The sequence below is a fragment of the Armigeres subalbatus genome, chromosome 3, assembly GCF_024139115.2.
Source record: "Armigeres subalbatus isolate Guangzhou_Male chromosome 3, GZ_Asu_2, whole genome shotgun sequence".
NCBI lineage: Eukaryota > Metazoa > Arthropoda > Insecta > Diptera > Culicidae > Armigeres > Armigeres subalbatus.
In genome coordinates this window covers 151,997,731-152,018,052 of record NC_085141.1, presented here as the reverse complement: position 1 = coordinate 152,018,052, position 20,322 = coordinate 151,997,731, and the positions used below count along the sequence as shown (strand labels likewise).

Sequence of the window (20,322 nt, the reverse complement as noted above, 5' to 3'; positions counted from 1 at the left end):
TCCTCCAGAATTCCTCAGGAAGTTCCTCCAGAATTCCTCCGAGTTCTCGAATTCCTCCGGACGTTCCTCCAGGAATTCCTCCGGAAGTTCCTCCGGGAATTCCTCCGGAAGTTCCTCCGGGAATTCCTCCGGAGTTCCTCCGGGAATTCCTCCGGAAGTTCCTCAGGGTCCTCCGGAAGTTCCTCGGGAATTCCTCGGAAGTTCCTCCAAGAATTCCTCCGAATTCCTCCAGGAAGTTCCTCCGGAATTCCTCGGAAGTTCCTCAGAATTTCCTCCGGAGATTCCTCCAGAATTCCTCGGAAGTTCCTCGGGAATTCCTCGGAAGTTCCTCGGGAATTCCTCCGAGCTAGAGTTCCTCGAGGAATTCCTCCAGGAAGTTCCTCGAATTCCTCCGAATTCCTCCGGGAATTCCTCGGAAGTTCCTCAGGGAATTCCTCCGGAAGTTCCTCCGGGAATTCCTCCGGAAGTTCCTCGGGAAGTTCCTCCAGGAATTCCTCGAAATTCCTCCGGAAGCTCCTCCGCGAATTCCTCCGGAAGTTCCTCCAGGAATTCCTCCGGAAGTTCCTCCGGGAAGTTCCTCCGGAAGTTCCTCCGGGAAGTTCCTCCAGGAATTCCTCCGGGAATTCCTCGATTCCTCGGAAGTTCCTCCGGGAATTCCTCCAGGAATTCACTCGAGAATTCCTCCGGAAGTTCCTCCAGGAATTCCTCCGGAAGTTCCTCCAGGAATTCCTCCGCGGAATTCCTCCTGAAGTTCCTCAGATTCCTCCAGAAGTTCCTCCAGGAATTCCTCCACAAGTTTCCTCATTCCTCGAATGTCTTCCTCCGGAGAGGAGTTCCTCCGGAAGTTCCTCTATTCCTCAGAATTCCTCGATCCTCTGAAGTTCCTCAGGAATTCCTCCAGGGGTTCCGGAAATTTCCTCAGGAATTCCTCCAGAAGTTCCTCCAGGAATTCCTTCAGAAGTTCCTCCAGGAATTCCTTTTGTGTCACGCTACACAAAGTTGACGGACTTTCTATCGCTCTCATCCGCTTCAGTAAAGGTGTGGGCCAAAGTGTCTCAAGTCTGTATTAGTCGAAAAAATAACGTTAACATTGCCACCCACAGTGGGTGGGCCGAGTGAAACGTCACGTCTGTTACGAAAAATGTACTGAGTATGCCCGACGTGACGTCACATTCGGTCATCTTTGGCAACCCACGATTTCTCTCTCAAACTCAAAAGCGCGAACGTTCGTTGAACAAATACTACTTGAGGGTTTGGACCACACCTGTAGTAAAGCACATCGGCTCTCATCACTCCTTTCCTGCGTTTACTGCAGTGCGCCACAAGAAAATAAGGTGTTGACTACCCTCTCGAAATGGTAAACTAGCCCACGGCCAAGCTGGCGGCTATTGCCACTCGCGGAAAACGGGATAATAACGTTGTAGCAATCATCGACTGGTAAACAATTACACTTAGACTATGTGGGCTACAACAGAAAGCACGTTTACTTATAAGTTACCTATAGGTCGTTTACACATACCACAGACAAACAGACGAAATACTGAAGAAATTACAATCGACCATAACATCAATGATCAATTTGAATTTAATTGATTGCGTGTTTCGCCCTGAGATGTTTCACCTACTGGATTGTTTCGTGTAACATGCTCGAAAGATGGTGGTAGAGGAGTTGAGCGATGGATTATTTTGAAAAATGTTTAAGCTATTACGTCTGTTTGTCTGTGCACGTACTATAAGGTTTGTTGACGTTTAATCATCTTTCTCTTTCAAGCGCATAGGAAAGATAGGATTTAAATATTTCCATTGTCCTTTAATATTTGCGCTTTTAAGAGAAAGATGATAAAGCGTCAGCAAGCTCTATTGGCGATTGAAGGTTGCATGAAAAAGAAGAAGTCGAATGATGATATTTGAAAAAAACAAAATGCACGGGGAAGCACACCGGATTTTTTTTTAACTCTTGTAAAAAATTCTAGGAACAATTTAATTAAAAACGGAAAGCAGTACGGTGTTGGACTTCCCTTATGCTACGTTTAGACAAGGCAAGTGAATTGAGCAAGTCGCTTGAATCGCACGCGAATGGAACGTGTAAACATCTTAATTCAATTCACTTGAACGAAAAGAAAGTTGAACATGTTCAACTTTTGGCAAATCAATTGAATTCAACTGAGTTGTTCAACTCACTTGCCCTGTCAAAACCGTAGCATTATGCTACTTTTTGACAGGGCAAAGTGAATTGAACAACTCAGTTCAATTCAATTGACATGCCAAAAGTTGAACATGTTCAACTTTCTTTTCGTTCAAGTGAATTGAATTAAGGTGTTTACCCGTTTCATTCGCGTTCGATTCAAGCGACTTGCTCAAGTCACTTGCCTTGTCTAAACGTAGCATTATACTGTGTATCAAATTTGAAATAAAATAAAATGCGTTTGTTATGCAGTAGAAGGGAAGTCCAACCTCGTACTGCTAACCGTTTTTAATTAAATTGCACCTAGAATTTTAGAGAAGAGTTTAAAAAAAGCCGGTATGCTTCCCCGTGCATTTTTTTTCAAATAGGGGTGATCCGGGCAATATGGGCCACCTAAGGAAATCGTTCCGAAAAGCGCTGAAAAGCTCAAAAAATTATCAATCAAATTTAATTGACTTATTCTAGGGAGTGTAACCTTTCATATTACGTCGATGAATGACGAAAAATGCTTTTGGAAATTGTTGGAATGCACTTTTGAAAATATATTGATTTCAATGTTGTTCCCGACTATACGGGGCAATATGAGCCACCATTTGGGGCAGTATGGACCACCCATCCAAAACGTATTTTTAGTCAAAAATTATCGTAATATGGAAGAATATGATATTCCTTCAACAGTTTGGAGTATTCCATACCAAATAAAAATAATAAACCGCAAAACAGCGGACTGAATTGGTTGCCACATTTCTATTGGTCAATGGTCATTTTTTTTATTCCGATCGCAGTAAGGCGGTGTTGTAATTTTTCCGTAATGAATCTTACATAGATGATAATATTCTTGTATTTGGTAACTGAAATTTGAACTTGTTGGCATATTAAGGCCTGATGTCTTGCTCTGTGTAGGTATGCCCATATTGCCCCATAGAGACTGGTTTTGGAAAAAAACAAATGTTATGATAAATTCAGATTTGTATCAGTACAAACATGTGTGCACAATATTCAATTATAATAGATCTTTTGATGTTGATTCATTTTTAACCTCTATTTTAATCAGTTTTGTGTCAAAACCTTATTTACAAACATCAAATCTTATAATAATTCTGCCCATGCAGCAAAAATTTTCGCTTTCAAGTGTATTTTCATGTTTGAATTTAATTTTAATGCGGTTTTCATGTTGAGGCATTCTCTTAAAGATCGTATAACTTTTACATGATAAAACTTGTCAATAAGCTCAAAATGAGGGTGGCTCATATTGCCCCGTATGTTCATATTGCCCCTACTGCCGCTATCATCCTTCGACTTCTTCTTCTTCATGCAACCTTTTTTCGCCATATATGTACTTCGTCTCAGTGTTAAGCACAAGTAAATTTGGCGGTCTCTGAGAATAGTAATTATTTCGATTTTATAGTTGCAACGGTTCTAATTTAAAAAAAAAATGAGGCGCGAAGTTATGGCGCTAGCGAAATAAGGGCGCATAACGATATTCGCATAGGGATAGCAAAAATTCAGTGGTTGCTTGAATAAATGGAGGTTTCTTTCTGAAATAGACGAGAATAAAACTATTTTAACAGTATTCATAGTCATCAATATTTAATATTGCTTCAACCAAGTCACATTTGACACGTAACAGAAGTAAACTAATAATAAGAATAAGCAGTTATTAGTGATCATGAGTAATACGACAAATAACGGGAATTACGTAATATTTAATTACAACTGATATAATAACGGTAATCTAACCAAAACAACATTTTAAAGGTGAAACGTAATAAATTCCATATTAAATAGTGGATGAAAATAATGAAACGTAATAAAAACAAAACATCCGACAAGATATAAGTATAACGAAAGTTGTGTGTACGTGAGTTTTGAGTAGTTTAAATTAAATAAAGTTTATATTTTTAAGTTTATTAATATCAAAAGGAAACGGATTCATCATTTTGACTGACTTTTACCGTTATCCAATACTTCGAAATCGGAATCTTATCGTCACTGCCAAGATGATACGCCTAATTGAATTACCATATCTATATAACTTAGTTTGCACGTTTATTTACTACATCGATTATATAGCAAAGGCCGTTTTCGCATATTTCTACCACTAATAAATCGGAATGTTTCGTCATTTACATGCACAACTGTTTTTCTACGATCATTTTAGACATTTTTCATCTGACTGATTAATCTAGTAGTTCGCTTAACACATTAATAAAGCTAATGTTGACACTAAAACGCTACAGCAAGATAACCATCTTGCATTTATTATTTAATTCGCATGAACCATCACTATGCAGTTATTAAAAGTATCATTTTTTTATATACAGAATAATAACAAATTACTTCTTATGAGAGAATGTATGGAGAATTTGATTGATGAGCTTTAAAACGAAGCGTTTAGAAATAGTATCTAGCTAGAGGAAAAAAATCATTTTTCAAAGCTTAGTATTACCTAGCTTGTTATCATCAGCATAATGCATAACAAAACTAATATACAAACGAATTAAAGGCGCACAGCAGTTGGGGTAGAAAGAACAGATCTTGGACCGTTTTCAACGGATATAGCGATATCTTCTGCGTTGGCATCCGCGATGAATGGAACGTCATCATGATTGTTGGGTGCAATCTAATTACCAGAAGGCAACGAGAAGTTGAATAATTTACCTAGAAATGCATAAAAAATAAATTAATCCTTCTAGTCATGATAGCTATAAATTTTGTGTATTAGAACAAAAGATATTTTAGTTACTAGATAAAGATTGTCGCTGTCGTCGCTGTCCGGAACATCTTTTGCTGGCGAGGATAGGGGAGCTAAATGTCAAAGATGGAAAATCCATACGATTTGACAGGTATGTACCACACATGTTTCGGACAGCAGAACAAAGGGAACAGTAGCGACAATCTTTATCTAGTAACTAAAATATCTTTTATTAAAACCCAGATTAATCCACAAAGAGTTGGTGGCGCCTTTCTCGCATTTAGTTAAGACACCAACCTTATATGGGCTTACATGGTTCGATATACCATTTTCTTCCACTGTGGGGCAAAACGTCCTACAGATGACCAACCAACGCAGAGAAGAGTTCGCTGCAGACTTCGGCACGAGTTGTCGTTACGGCGGCGCCTCCGGTCTACAGTACCACATGCTTTACATAATTCTTTGTTTGCACAGAAGAAGTGACTGACAATTTATTCGTTAGGACGAGAGAAGGAGAAGGTGAAGCTGAAGAGAAGAAAGATTATGAGATGGTTTCCTCTCTCGAAGGAAAAGGACGAACAATTCTGAATTTCATTTCAATTAGTTGTAAATCAAAATTTTAAACACATACTCCCTGACACGAATGCACCCATGGCGGTGTGAAGTGTCTCTAATAAACAAACAAACAAACAAACAACCATTTTCTTCACAACTTTTAAACGCAATGATCGTTATCAAATTCAATAGTGATCAACAAGGCTTTGTCCCCTGTTGAATAAAACTTGTTGCGAGAATATCGTTAAAGGATTACTATGAGAAAAGTTGGCAAAAGCAAAAAGGTATCATAGGGTATATGCACAAAACAGATAGGCATGATAGAATAAACTGCAATTTTCAAAGTAGGCTCTTTGCGTATCAACAATCGACGAACGGCACTCCCGTACATCCAAAGTGAAAGAAAGAGACATCGAAGCATGCGATGCTGCTCTGTCTTATGCACGTTGTTCAGTAAAGTTTGACTTCCACCGCTAGGTTCGCTAGCGTTTCAAAATCATGGAAGGACCACATTCCATGGCGAAGATGCCTATATGTTATGTGGTATATGGCTCAAACCTTGGCCTACCGCCTAATATGCTGCGGTTGAGCACAATCTTAATACTGCCGTGAATCGCATATTTGTCCCATATGAATAGGAAACCCTGCAAAGATGGGACAAATATGCAATTCACGGCAGCATATATGTACAGTCTTACCTCGATAAAACGTAACTCAATTTTAATTTTCGTTACGTTATTATTATCATTATTTTTATTTTTGACATAAAATTTGGAGGAGGGAAAAACCCCTTTGAGTAAATTCCTAATGAAATACTTCTCAAAGGGAACATCCACAAATTTCGTAACGCTTAGAGGGGGGAGGGGGGTTTGAAGGAAGTGTGACGATCCATACAAAATTTTCGGAAGCTTCATACAAAAAGTGTGACATAGGGGGGAGGGGGTGTTGAAAAAGTCCAATTTTAGCGTTACGTAATTAATGGATCTTCTCAAAAAGGCACAAAACCTCCTCATCTTTTCAAAAAAACGTTACAAATAAAAAAAAAACTAAAGGCTCATGCGGGATTCATCCATTAAGGAGCCAGATTCTTGATGAAAAACAGTAACAAGAGAAAACATCAATCATAGGGGCCTTCTTCAATGCTGCAAAGAAAATAAAAAGGAGGCAGAATCAAACAATATAACACATTTCATTTAAAAAACGAAATAGAAGTTCCAATATAGAGATGAGTGACGTTTAGCGCTCGCACACTAATGTGCAATTTGGCATGTGCACGGAAGAAATAAACTACCCAATAGTGAGTTTAATTCACCTAACCTCGAACATCCGTACGGGAAGCCAAAATTGAGTAAGGGTCTGTCTCATTTGGAGAATTAAACTTAAAAGTGACAGTTCGAAAATTAAAAAATCACCCCGTTATAAGAATGGCTGGTGCTACCCAGCAATTCCAATAGGACATCGATGGAAAATGATTCGATATCTGTCAAAAGTAATCTTGCTCTGCGAGCAGGGTTATTTGGTAATTATTGAGATGTCACTTTTAAGTTTAATTTCAGTTTAATTATCCAATTGAGTTGAGACAGAGCCTAAGTAGGGTCGAAGTAGTTTGCCTTTACTCCCATGTTAAAAAAGTACCCAACGGAAAATTTATTTACCCAAATATAAGGTTAAATCACTCAATTTCGACCTCAGGTAATAAAACTCAAAATTGGCTTCCCGTATTGAACTGGCGTCGTTGGATTGTTTGGCTCTTTTGTTGTTGACAACAAAAGAAAGAGTGGATGAAAGAGAAGAGAAAAAATAGCTCAAAAGTAAGTTTAAAAATACTCAATTTTGGGTACTTCTTTTCTTCCGTGTGTAAATACATGTTTGTTTTCCTTCTCCTCATAACCTCAAAATTGATCGGGTCATCACAATGATTGCAAAGGAGTCAAAAAATATATGGAAATATACTTATTCTAACCTATAGATAGTAGAATCTATAGATGAGCGAAAGCATGGCTGAGTTGATTTTTTTGCCCGTGCACACGCGCATATGACGTCACAGCCCTTAACGTTTCCATTGAAATCGTGACGTCATGCTCGTTTAGAGACACGTTTGACAGTTCGTTTGGAGACAGAGGATTTATCTTCGCTCATCTATATATTCCACTATAGATAGTAGAATCTATAGATGAGCGAAAGCATGGCTGAGTTGATTTTTTTGCCCGTGCACACGCGCATATGACGTCACAGCCCTTAACGTTTCCATTGAAATCGTGACGTCATGCTCGTTTGGAGACACGTTTGACAGTTCGTTTGGAGACAGAGGATTTATCTTCGCTCATCTATATATTCCACTATCTATATTCTAACCTAAACTTCGCTGAGTTGCACCATCTAGGAGTGTTTGTTTTCCTTTTATCGCCACTCACACATTTGGACTTGAGAATCTCAATAGGAAGATATTTTCTTCCTAAAATATCTCGAACCGATTTAGGTAATTGACGATCTAATTTTAATAGGGTTTCTTACCCCATTTCCGGCCTAACATGCGTACAACTGCATTAGGCCGTTTCAAATATTTAATTAACTTTTTGTCCTACTGGTCTCCGAAAGGTCAAGGGGGGGGGGATAATAAAAAATAAATAATAAAATAATAATAAAATAATCTCTCAACATCTTACTCTCATTCTCTCTCTTGGGACGGTAGAAAATGCAACGCAAACAAAAATATGCACGTTCCACGACAACGTGATGCCAGATGGTATTATTCATAATAATTTAATTTTAATTTGTTTGAGATATATTCACTCATCCAAACTTTCTCCAAACACTTGAAAACATTTTTGACATCGAGATAATTATAAATAACAGGAAAGCGTCAACGTATTAGACAGTTTTCCTATAGACGAATCCAAGTAAAAATAAGAAGAAGACACACGACGGTGTTAACTTTGACAAATCCTACAGTGCAGCATAGGAAGATCATTTTAAAATGTTTATAATAAATTATGGACAAATTGTAATTAAAATCTGATTGATGTACGATACGGAAAAAGTTTCGAAGTTTATGATAGATACATTTTTGGAAAATATACAAAAAAATGAGATAAGCTTCCAAATAAGTACCTGAGAACTTTTTCCGTATCGTACATCAATCAGATTTTAATTACAATTTGTCCAGAATTTATTATAAACATTTTAAAATGATCTTCCTATGCTGCGCTGTAGGATCTGTCAAAGTTAACACCGTCGTGTGTCTTCTTCTTGTTTTTACTTGGATTCGTTTATTAACGATGAAGGATTATCTTCATACTAAAATAAGACTCCTGACATTTCGGCAGCACTGTACGGCTAGAAGTTCTTGGGCTGAGGTGATTTTTTGTTCGGTTTGATGATACATTTTCAAATGTATTCTAAGGGCATCCTTAGTAGAGTTATAAATCGTATGGGAGTTAGGAAATGAAATTGAAACTGTAAAAATGCCATCTTCAACAGACGTTATAGTTTTAATTTAAAACTTTTAAAAATTCGAACAGTTTCGTCGGGAAATTTATAACTGGAATACTGCTCAGTTGTATTTTTGCACGAATTTGCAACAGAATTTACTCGAGTTTTATTTCATTCAAAACAATACAAGATGACGCCATCAGCTACAAAAAATACTATTTCATCGACATCATAACATTTTGACATTTGAATTGGCCTCGGAAGATTATTTTTTCGTTTTCCAGTATTAAACATGTGCAGCATATAATCACAGACAAACAGACATAACACATAGAACATTCACTCATCAAATTCATCGTCATTTCAACACTGACGACATCTGTTGATTTCAGTTAGTTGGGCAAATCACGAACCAGATGGCGGTAGTGAGCAAATGTCAAACTCGAGCAAATCCGATGCGCACGCCACTAGTGACCGATTGGCCAACTAATGGTTATTTGAATTTGCCAGTAAATCGATGAACGATGGAAATTTGACGAGTGTTATGTCTGTTTGTCTGTGATATAACTGCTACTGAAGATGCATTTCTTGTTTTATGTCTTTGACAGTTATAAAATGTAAAACTCGGGAAATAAATATAACTATAACTGTAACATTACTAAAGATGCCCATAGTGTATATAACACTATAAGTATCTGAGCCTTCTATGAAAAGTCGACTCAGATCGACGAACTGAGTAAATGTCTGTCTGTCCGTGTGTAATTTTAAACCGATTCTCTCACAACAAGTTTCATTCGACAGAGAATAAAGCGTAGTTGATAACTATTGAGTTTCATAGCGATTGCGCATTAAAAAAACCTAAATATTAAAATAGTTATTAAACATAGTAATTAAGCTATAGCGCTATAGCATTAGCATTGAGCAATTCACACAAATTCGTAGGTGGAACAAGCCAAGACTATTGTATGAGAGTAGCATCACTTTCATCCGTTACCACAGATATTGATTTTGAACTAATCACTATCTCTTAGATGGAAGCAATGAACTCTCCAATAGTCGAGATCAATCCTGGTCACGTCCTTGCGAATGCTGAGGAAGGGGAAGGATGGTTAGTTGGACACCTACTTAAGAAAGATGCAGAGAACTCTACGACCTCTAATAGGTGCCACGGGAGGTTTTGGAATTGTGTGGGAGGTTATAACAGTAGGAATCGTTTTGGTAGAACGTGAAACACAGAAAGAATTAAGATAGAAATACAAAGTAGGAAAGGGACCTGGAATTGAACCCACGACCTCCTGCTTATAAGGCAGAAGCGGTAGCCACTAGACCAACGAGCTTGTCTCACATACACGTAAAAAAATAACCTTATATGTTGTGGCAAAAAATTATTCGAAAATATTTATACTCTACATTATGCTACCTAATGAATGATCCCTTATCAAAAAGCTAATAACATTCATAAGTTAAAAGTATAAGTTTCCGAATGTATGTGACTCATTCGATGTCATTAAGCGCCTGCTTTGGAAAAAAGTATTAGAAATATTAATAATAAACAACATTAATTTTTTTACGTGTAGTAACTAAGCTATCCAGTTTTCCGCGAGCGGTAATGGCCGCCAGCTTGCCTGCGGGTTAGTCTCTGATTTGACATTTCTGGAGGTCAACTGCACCCACCACCAAGGATGTTATCGATCATTTAGGGTCTGTCTCATTTGGAGAATTAAACTTAAAAGTGACAGTTCGAAAATAAAAAAATCACCCCGTTATAAGAATGGCTGGTGCTACCCAGCAATTCCAATAGGACATCGATGGAAAATGATTCGATATCTGTCAAAAGTAATCCTGCTCTGCGAGCAGGGTTATTCGATAATTATTGAAATGTCACTTTTAAGTTTAATTTCAGTTTAATTATCCAATTGAGACAGACCCTTAGTAATTCGCGTTCGATCATTTTGTAGTTTGTCAATAACTCATTCCAGAAGCTGAATTTCAAAATGTGTTGTATGGACTTCTAGTGCGAAGGTTTTTCTACAACTCTGCCTAATGGTTCGTTGTTAGAATTCAACTAATAACGGAGTTAGAGCGCTAGTTGTAGTAACGTAAACTAAATGATTGAAATTTTGGTATCATTTAGTCTAAGTTACTGAAACTATAGTTATAACTCCGTTATTAGTGGAAGTCAAACAACGAACCCTAAGGCAGAGTTGCAGATAAACCTTCGCACTTGAAGTCCACCATACAACAAGGATGATCGATAACATCCTTGCCCACCACTCCGAGCATTCTGACCAATGTGGCATAAAAGAAGGTGTTGATTAAGTGAATTCAAGCCTTTTAATATACCACATTGATCAAAATGCTCGAACGGTGGGTGCAGTTGACCTCCAGAAATGTCAAATCAGAGACTAACCCGCAGTCAAGGTGGCGGCCATTACCGCTCGCGGAAAACTGGATAGCATGCCATAAAATCGAAAATTTAAAATCACCCTGTTATAAGCCTGGGAAAATTTAAAATCACCCTGTTATAAGAATGGCTGGTGCTACCCAACAATTCCAATAGGACATCGATGGAAAGTGATTCGATATCTGTCAAAAGTAATCTTGCTCTGCGAGCAGGGTTATTCGATAATTATGGAAATGTCACTTCTAAGGGTCTGTCTCATTTGGAGAATTAAACTTAAAAGTGACAGTTCGAAAATTAAAAAATCACCCCGTTATAAGAATGGCTGGTGCTACCAAGCAATTTCAATAGGACATCGATGGAAAATGATTCGATATCTGTCAAAAGTAATCTTGCTCTGCGAGCAGGGTTCTTCTTCTTCTTCTTCTTCTTATTGGCATTACATCCCCACACTGGGACAGAGCCGCCTCGCAGCTTAGTGTTCATTAAGCACTTCCACAGTTATTAACTGCGAGGTTTCTAAGCCAGGTTACCATTTTTGCATTTGTATATCATGAGGCTAGCACGATGATACTTTTATGCCCAGGGAAGTCGAGACAATTTCCAATCCGAAAATTGCCTAGACCGGCACCAGGAATCGAACCCAGCCACCCTCAGCATGGTCTGCTTTGTAGACGCGCGTCTTACCGCACGGCTAAGGAGGGCCCCAGGGTTATTTGATAATTATTGAAATGTCGCTTTCATGTTTAATGTCAGTTTAATTATCCAATTGAGACAGACCCTAAGTTTAATTTCAGTTTAATTATCCAATTGAGAAAGACCCTGAAGGAATGTATTCACTTGTCATAAGACAAGTTTGTACTACAGTAATATCCCGATTTTATCACCCTCTTGGTGAATTTTGTGGTGATAAAATAGGGAAAGTGAAAAAATCGGAAAAACAATTATTTCCTTTTTGCCTTTCTCATACAACATAGTTGTACCGAAAGGCTATATGATCACTCCAAGAACGAACTTTTGATAGGAGCTCCGGAGACCCATAGTGTTATATACAAATCGACTCAGCTCGACGAACTGAGGTGATGTCTGTATGTGTGTGTGTGTATACAAATGTTGTAGACACACTATTAGGAACTTAGCCTTGTTCGATTTACTTGCAACAAATTTCGACGGAGAGTCTTGCCCCATTGTTTGCTATTAAAAATTGGCCAGATCGGACTATGGGATCAGAAGTTATGCCCAAAACACGCTTAAAAATACTCATTTATATTTTTTAGAAGTTTTTGCACGAGAAAGGCACCAACACCCACCCAGCGGTCATTAATCAGAGTTTTTAATTCATTTAACAAATATTAATCAATGTATGCCTTGGAAAGGCTTAAAAATCCTTAGCAAGTACTCACAAATTATTTATAATAAACCACACTGCCCCTATTCGCATAAGCGTCCCATGTCAGTTTTCTTCAACTTGAGAAATAGCCATTGAATTTTTCAAACTCGTTTTACATGGAGAAATTAAAAAAATCTAATAAATCGATAAAACCAGCAATCTTTCTGTAAATTTGGCATAACATTCTTTATCTGTAAACATTGCTATGGAACTTTTTAAAGGACGATAATTACATTGATGTTTTGTGCGAGAGTGTATCAAAATCTAGAACGTGACTGTTATGCGAATAAATAGCAAGATGGGACAACACAAGTGGTTTTTGATTTTCAAATTTCTACAACAAAGCCCATTATTTTATCAGTTTTTCTTAAAAATAAGTTCATTTTAAGCTTATTTCTGAAGAAAAATCAAAATCGTCAAAAATCGACATGGGACTCTTATGCGAATCGCGGCAGCACAGGCGGTGAAAGTTATTTCATGAAAATCGTTGATTTTTGCGGTATTATCTACAAAACTAAAAAGAACAACTAAAACTTTCAAAAAAATTTGAGGTGAGAAAATCGGGTCGAAAACGTGACAAAATCGGGACGTGATAAAATTGGGTCGGAAGCGTGACAAAATCGTGTAGTGATAAAATCGGGTCGACACTGTATTCCATTGATTTCAACTACCGTCATCGGGGATGACAATGTGTCAAATGGGGGTGAGAATGGGTCACTGTTTCAACTACTTAGAGTGCTTGTAGAATAGATTGAATGTGTATCTGAGGGCATCTTTTGAACGATTTTGCTCTACGACCTCCAGACTGCTGGTGAGAGCGATGACCAATTCTCACCCCCAGACCCATTGTTACCACCACCGATGGCGGTACTTTATTGTACCTTTGACAGATACGTATTTCGACCTCAAGAGTAAAACCGTCTTCAGTGTCTCGTAATAAGTCGAGTCAAGTACTGGACACTGAAGACGGCCTTACTGTTGAGGTCGAAATGCGTATCTGTCAGGAAGTCATGGTATGGGTTTCATTGGTGATGAAATAAGATAATATTTTTAGAAAAACTCCATGCAGTCGGAATAATATGGAACCATAGGCATTTTTATGGGTGTTCCACGAAAGGCTAAATCACATAAGGCTAAAAACTTATAAGGCTTAACACGAAAGGCTGAAAAGTAAAAATCTCACATAAGGCTGAAATAACAAAAGGCTGAAAATTCGTGAGAAACCAATTTTAGTGGAAGAATTCACATTTGATGTTAATAGGAGCACAAACCAAAATGATTCGCTACCTTCTTGCAACTTCTTGTTGTCTTTCAATTTTTATACGGAATTCTTATTTTTTAGTCTACACAGCTCAAAAAATGTTGAGGTAACATAGAAAGGAACAAGACTTTTTTGTTCTTGGTTATTGTACATATTTGGTTTTTGATTCTTGCCAAGATTACTTTTTTATTTTTCATTCTTTATTCTTCTTTCTTCTCCCTTCTTAATTTTGCTTCTTTATTCTCCCTTCTTTCTTCCTACTTCCTTTTTCTTTTCTTTTTTCTTCTAGTTTCAATTTTCTGTTTCTTTCTTGCTTCTTCGTTCTACTTTTCTTCTTAGTTCTTCCTTCTTACTTCTGCCTTTCTTGTTCCTATTTCCTTCTTTCTTCTTCTGCCTTCCTTGTTCCTTCCTGCTTCTTTCTTTTTTCTGGTTTCTTCTTCCTTCATTTTTCTTTGTTCTTCTTCTTCCTTCTTCATTCATTCATTTTTCTTTGTTCTTCTGCTTCCTTCTTTATTCATTCCTTTTGCTTTCTTATTTCTCCTTCTTCCTTTTCCTTGTTTTTTCTTTTTCTTCCTTCTTCCTTCTTTCATTACCTTGTTTTTCCTCCCTTTCTGTCTTCTTTCCTCTACCTACTTCCTTTTCCAAATTTATTCTTCCTTATTCTTTTTTGTCTATTCTTTATTCATTCTATCTTCTTCTTTCTTCTTACTTACTTCTTTCTACATTTTCTTCCTTTTCTTTTCTTTCGTCCTTTCTTCTTCTTTCTTTTTTCCTTCTTCCTTGTCCCTTTTTTTCTACTTTCGTCCTGTTGTCTTTCTTAATTTTCCTTCCTTTTCCCTTTTTTCCTCCTTTTTTTCTTTTATCTTCTTCATTCTTGTTCCTTCTTCTTTGTTCCATCTTTCTTGTATCTTCTTGCCTCATCATTATTCCTCCTTCCATCTTTATCTTACTTTTTCCTTCTTCTTTATTCTATGTTTTTTCTTCAATCTTTCATCCTTTTTCCTTCTTCTTCCGTCTTCTCTCTCTCTCTCTTCTTCCATTTTCTTCCTCCTTTTTCCTTCTTCCTTGTTTCTTCTTGCTTCATCATTATTCCTTCTTCCATCTGTATCTTACTTTTTCCCTCGTCCTTCTTCTATGTTGTTTCTTCAATCTTTCATCTTTTTTCCGCCTTCTTTCTCTCTTCTTCCGTCTTCTTCTCCTATTTATTAGTTATTTTTATTCTCTATTCTCCATTCTTTATTCTTTATTCTTTATTATTTATTCTTTATTCGTTTATCTTTGTTTTTTACTCATTATTCACTATCCAACAAGTTGGTACAACATATCATATGGTTGGAATTCATTTCATTCCATCAATTTCAGCCTTTCGATATATTTCAGCCTTTTGAGACTTTCAGCCTTTCGGGATTTCAGCCTTTTGAGTTCAGCCTTATGAGTGTTCAGCCTTAAGTGTTTCAGCCTTTCGTAGGACACCCATTTTTATCTAGGGATTTCGGTAACTCTTAAGTCATATTTGCTTCACTAGAATTGTAATTGGGAAAATAATTGATTGCAGAAGAATGTCAGTGTTTATTGCGGATTTTGCTTCTTTTCTTATAATATATTTTAATCAATTACAGAGTATGATTGTTTGCCTTTCTCGTACATTAAGTACGAGAAAGGCTATATATTCGCTCTTAAAACAAACTTTTTTTCATTACTCTTCTACTTCCAATGGCGTTTGGTAGATGTTCGTACCAAACCTCATGAGAGTTGCATTTTGTTGACCCAACTATGTGCATAATGGAACGTACATACGGTCAAGCAGTTGAGTACACCTCTTGTTTATTAAAAAATTCATCAAGTTTTACCAACAGCGGCACGAACAATCAATTAATTCGACCAACAATATCACACACGAACGACCGAAGCGCCAACTTGAGCACCAACTATCAAAAAATATATAGGGGTTTGTGGAACTTCACAACAAATGCTTAAACATGTTCGGCGAAACTTGACTCCACCCCCAACAACTCAAACCAAAATCAAACCGTTTTAATTTTTCTCCAACCGAGCCGCCAACTGTCAAATGGTTCACGCTAACTTTCACCTACTCAGTGACTGAGTAAAATTGTATTGCCGTCTCTCTTCTTCCCACGGAAATTTTACTCAATTTCCGTCAAAAGCAGGATTACTCATAGTTTTGAGTTGTCCTGCTTTTGACGGAAATTGAGTAAAATTTCTGTGGGATAGAAAGAGAGAGCAATACAATTTTACTCAGTCACTGAGTAGGTGAAAGTTAGCGTGTTGTTCGATCAACTTCACACACGTTCAAACAAAGCAGCAACCGAAAGGTTTTCGTGGGGGCGGAATCAATGTTCGTCTGCTTGACTGGTGTGTACGTTGCAAGTGCCTCCAAATCACCAACAGACCCAATCCCAGAGCTGGATTTTCCGTGATTCGAATAGATTTGATAGTGATTTCATCCACCAACCAATCAAACCATTTGATCCTACAAGGTCTAATGCAACGTACACACCAGTCAAGCAGTTTGACGAACATTGACTCCGCCCCCAAGAAAACGCTTCGGTTGCTGCTTTGTTTGAGCGTGTGTGAAGTTGTTCGAACAACCATTTGACAGTTGGCGGCTCGGTTGGAAAAATTAAAACGGTTTGATTTTGGTTTGAGTTGTCGGGGTGGAGTCAAGGTTCGCCGAACATGTTTGAGCATTTGTAGTGAAGTTGCACAAACCCTGATATATTGCTCGAGTTGGCGCTTCGGTCGTTCGTGTGTGATATTGTTGGTCGAATAAATTGATTGTTCGTGTCGCTGTTGGTAAAACTTTATGGATGTTTGAACAAACGAGAGGTGGAGTCAATGTTATCAAATCAGCTTGACCGTGTGTACGTTCCATAATGCAACGTACACACCAGTCAAGCAGTTTGACGAACATTGACTCCGCCCCCAAGAAAACGCTTCGGTTGCTGCTTTGTTTGAGCGTGTGTGAAGTTGTTCGAACAACCATTTGACAGTTGGCGGCTCGGTTGAAAAAAAAAAGTTTGATTTTGGTTTGAGTTGTCGGGGGTGGAGTCAAGGTTCGCCGAACATGTTTGAGCATTTGTAGTGAAGTTGCACAAACCCCCATATATTTTTTGATGGTTGGTGCTCGAGTTGGTGCTTCGGTCGTTCGTGTGTGATATTGTTGGTCGAATAAATTGATTGTTCGTGTCGCTGTTGGTAAAACTTTATGGATGTTTGAATAAACGAGAGGTGGAGTCAATGTTGGTCAAACGGCTTGACCGTGTGTACGTTCCATAAAAGCCGTTTCGATTCCATATTTGGTTTTAACGGACCACACTAAGTTCGTTTGTACCGTCAAACCACCTAGCTCTGCCAGGTTAAGATTTTGGATTCCGATTGGGATTCCGGATATTTATTTTGCTTCAGATTTGCATTTCATTTAAACTACGTCTAGTGGGATCTCTAAACCATCTAAAGATTTACTCCAGAGTTGAATTTTCTTGATCGAAATAGATGCTATGGCGATTTCGGCTTTTAATCAACTCACTTCAAAGCAGCATTTTTTTAAAATGATGTTTATGATGCTGACAATCAACCTACTCACCCCAGAGTGGGATTTTATCAATCTTATCAGGTTCAGTAGTGATTCCAAATCATCGTCAGACCCACCATAAAGGTAGATTTGTCTCAATCCGAATAGGTCCCATAGTGATTCCGTACGGTTCTATACTATTCCCCAGAAAATCGTTCCCCAGAAAACCATGCCCCAGAATTCCATTTCCCATAATGTACCATTCTCCAGAAAAACAATCGCCAGAATGTACCATTCCCCAGAATGTACCGTTCCCCAGAAAACCATTCCCCAGAATGTACCGTTCCCCAGAAAAAAATGTTGACAAAAAGAAGCGACGAATTTGGTGCCGTATTTCTTTGTTTATCGATGAGATGGATATATGTACAGTGAGATGGAGATCGGGACATTTCCCCTAATTAAAATCATTTGTCTTGATGAGTTGGATGTACAATTGTCATTGTTTTAATTATTAGAAACTATAGTTACAAATACAATGTGCCTTTTGGCATAATGACCATAAGGTGCCCGCCAGAGTAAGGTTCCTGCCAGAGTAGACGCGCCTACGCGACGTCGCGCGAAAATTGCACGCAAAGGAATAACAATCAATAATAAGGAGCTGTCAAATCGTATGGACGCTTCGCTTCGCATTACACTTCGCGTCTACTCTGGCCACATCCTAATCGTGATGTGCGATGCGACGCGACGCGACTCACGCAAAAGAATAACAATTGGGTTGTTGAGAAGAGAAAAATATGAGGTTTTTTATAGTTTAACATAAGGAGCATGCTTTTCTGATCTCCAACATATTTTTATTTTGTTTGTAAACCTTTTATTTTCATTTTTGTATAGCAAACAATAAACCACTTTAATTGATAGAATGACACTAACATTCATAGAATGACACTAACATTCATAGAATGACAGTTGGCCCATGCAGCATAAGAACAAATTTTTAGTCCCATATAAATTTAAAATGCAAATTAAAAATAGTTCCGGAGCTCCAAAAAAATCTGAAAAATTTGGGTTAGGCTCAATTTTTTATGCAGATTCAGAATATGTAAAAACATGTATACCCCTAAACAACCCAATTATTATCAATGAACTGTCAAACTGCACTGTCGCGTCACGTCGCATACCAAGGTCACGTCTATTCTGGCTTAGCATAGTATATGGTCACGTCTATTCTGACTTCACCCCAAAACAGAAAAAAAAATCTTCCTATTTTGAAGCATGCCTTGATTGAGGAATCACGTCACGTCTATTCTGGCTTAACATAGTATATGGTCACGTCTATTCTGACTTCACCCCAAAACAGAAAAAAAATCTTCCTATTTTGAAGCATGCCTTGATTGAGGAATCAAACAGGGACCCACGCATTTGCCTGGAATAAGGCAATTAAGTCAATGATTCCTTCTTTTGAAACGCGCATTTTCCCTGTATATGGTGTCTTTAGGGTCTGTCTCATTTGGAGAATTAAACTGAAACTAAACTTAAAAGTGACATTTCAATAATTATCAAATAACCCTGCTCGCAGAGCAAGATTACTTTTGACAGATATCGAATCATTTTGCAACGATGTCTTATTGGAATTGCTGGGTAGCACCAGCCATTCACATGACTGGGTTATTTGCTAATTTTCGAACTGTCACTTTTAAGTTTAATTCTCCAAATGAGACAGAGCCTTAATATGTTTGTGCTACACACGCGTTTGTCCATAATAAGGCACAAGAATATAAAAATGAATGAATAATTCCTTCTTTAAAGGCACGAATATGCCCGAAATAAGGTTAACGAATGATTCCTTCTTTTAAAATGCGCATTTGCTCGGAAAAAGGGCAATGAGTGATACATTCTTTAGACTCACACATTTTCCTGAAATACGCCTTCTTTCAAATCACGCGTTTACACGGAGTATAGCAAACAAGTGGATGATGCCTTCTTTTGAAATATGAATTTACCCGCACTAATAAAAATTTACAGTTTCATTAAACGAATTAAAAAAAATACAAATACTGCCGTTACATGCATAACTGTCCCATGTTCATAGCAGAGACGTTGTTTATAGATAGAGACCCGCGCAGAGTGAAGCCGAAAGTACCAAACGAACCGTCAAACGCGGTACCAAACGAGCAAAGTAAACAAACATTACCAATCGGTGCTAAATGCGAGATAAGTATTGTAATCAACATTATAGAAAATATGAAAAAGTTTTAAAAGTTAAGTAAATTAAGCTGTTTTTAGAGTTGTTATACCAAGTTTATTATTGCCTTTCATCATATTTGTCGTTGCATTATATGGCAATGGTGCTAAACGGGGCAGGATATTTGTTTGAAGCAAACGAAATAACTGCCCATACTGAGAGTCACTTCAAGTTCTCACAAATTTGTATGTTGCCAATCGCGCAGGATATTTTTGTCTGCTGGCCGTGAAACCAGAATTGCTTTTATTCTCTCCGCGTGTCTCTATATAATAACATCGTCTCTGGTTCATAGGAATGCCCGTTTACTAGAAGCATTTGCCGGAAATAAGGTGAATTATAATTGAACGCTTCTAGAATATTATAAGGTCATTTTTTTTCAATGACTGATTTAGGCTTATAACGGGTGGCAACTAAAACATTGGAATGACTTCAATACTTTTCTATTACAATAAAAATGCTTTCACCGAAATATTACTTTATGTGAATGTTATAACATGCTGTCGAAACAGGAAGTATTGCGGCGCGCATTGTATACTTTATCAAGTGAACCAAGACCATGGGAAAAGTACATGGTCGAACATGTTTCGAAAACTGTCATAGCATTTTTTGGTCAACTAAGCTCCATTGTA

The 20,322-nt window shown here is 37.7% G+C and overlaps 1 protein-coding gene across 13 annotated transcripts in view; it reads right to left on the bottom strand.

Annotated features, from left to right (window-relative positions):
- Positions 1 to 3,767: 3,767 nt before the first annotated feature.
- The window catches only part of LOC134220824 (ubiquitin carboxyl-terminal hydrolase 32), a 174,269-nt gene continuing 157,714 nt past the window's right edge, over positions 3,768 to 20,322 (bottom strand). For all 13 annotated transcript variants that reach the window (XM_062699923.1, XM_062699926.1, XM_062699935.1 and 10 more), the window contains one exon: positions 3,768 to 4,846. The gene's annotated coding sequence lies outside the window, so the exon portion shown is untranslated. The remainder of the gene's footprint in view (positions 4,847 to 20,322) is intronic.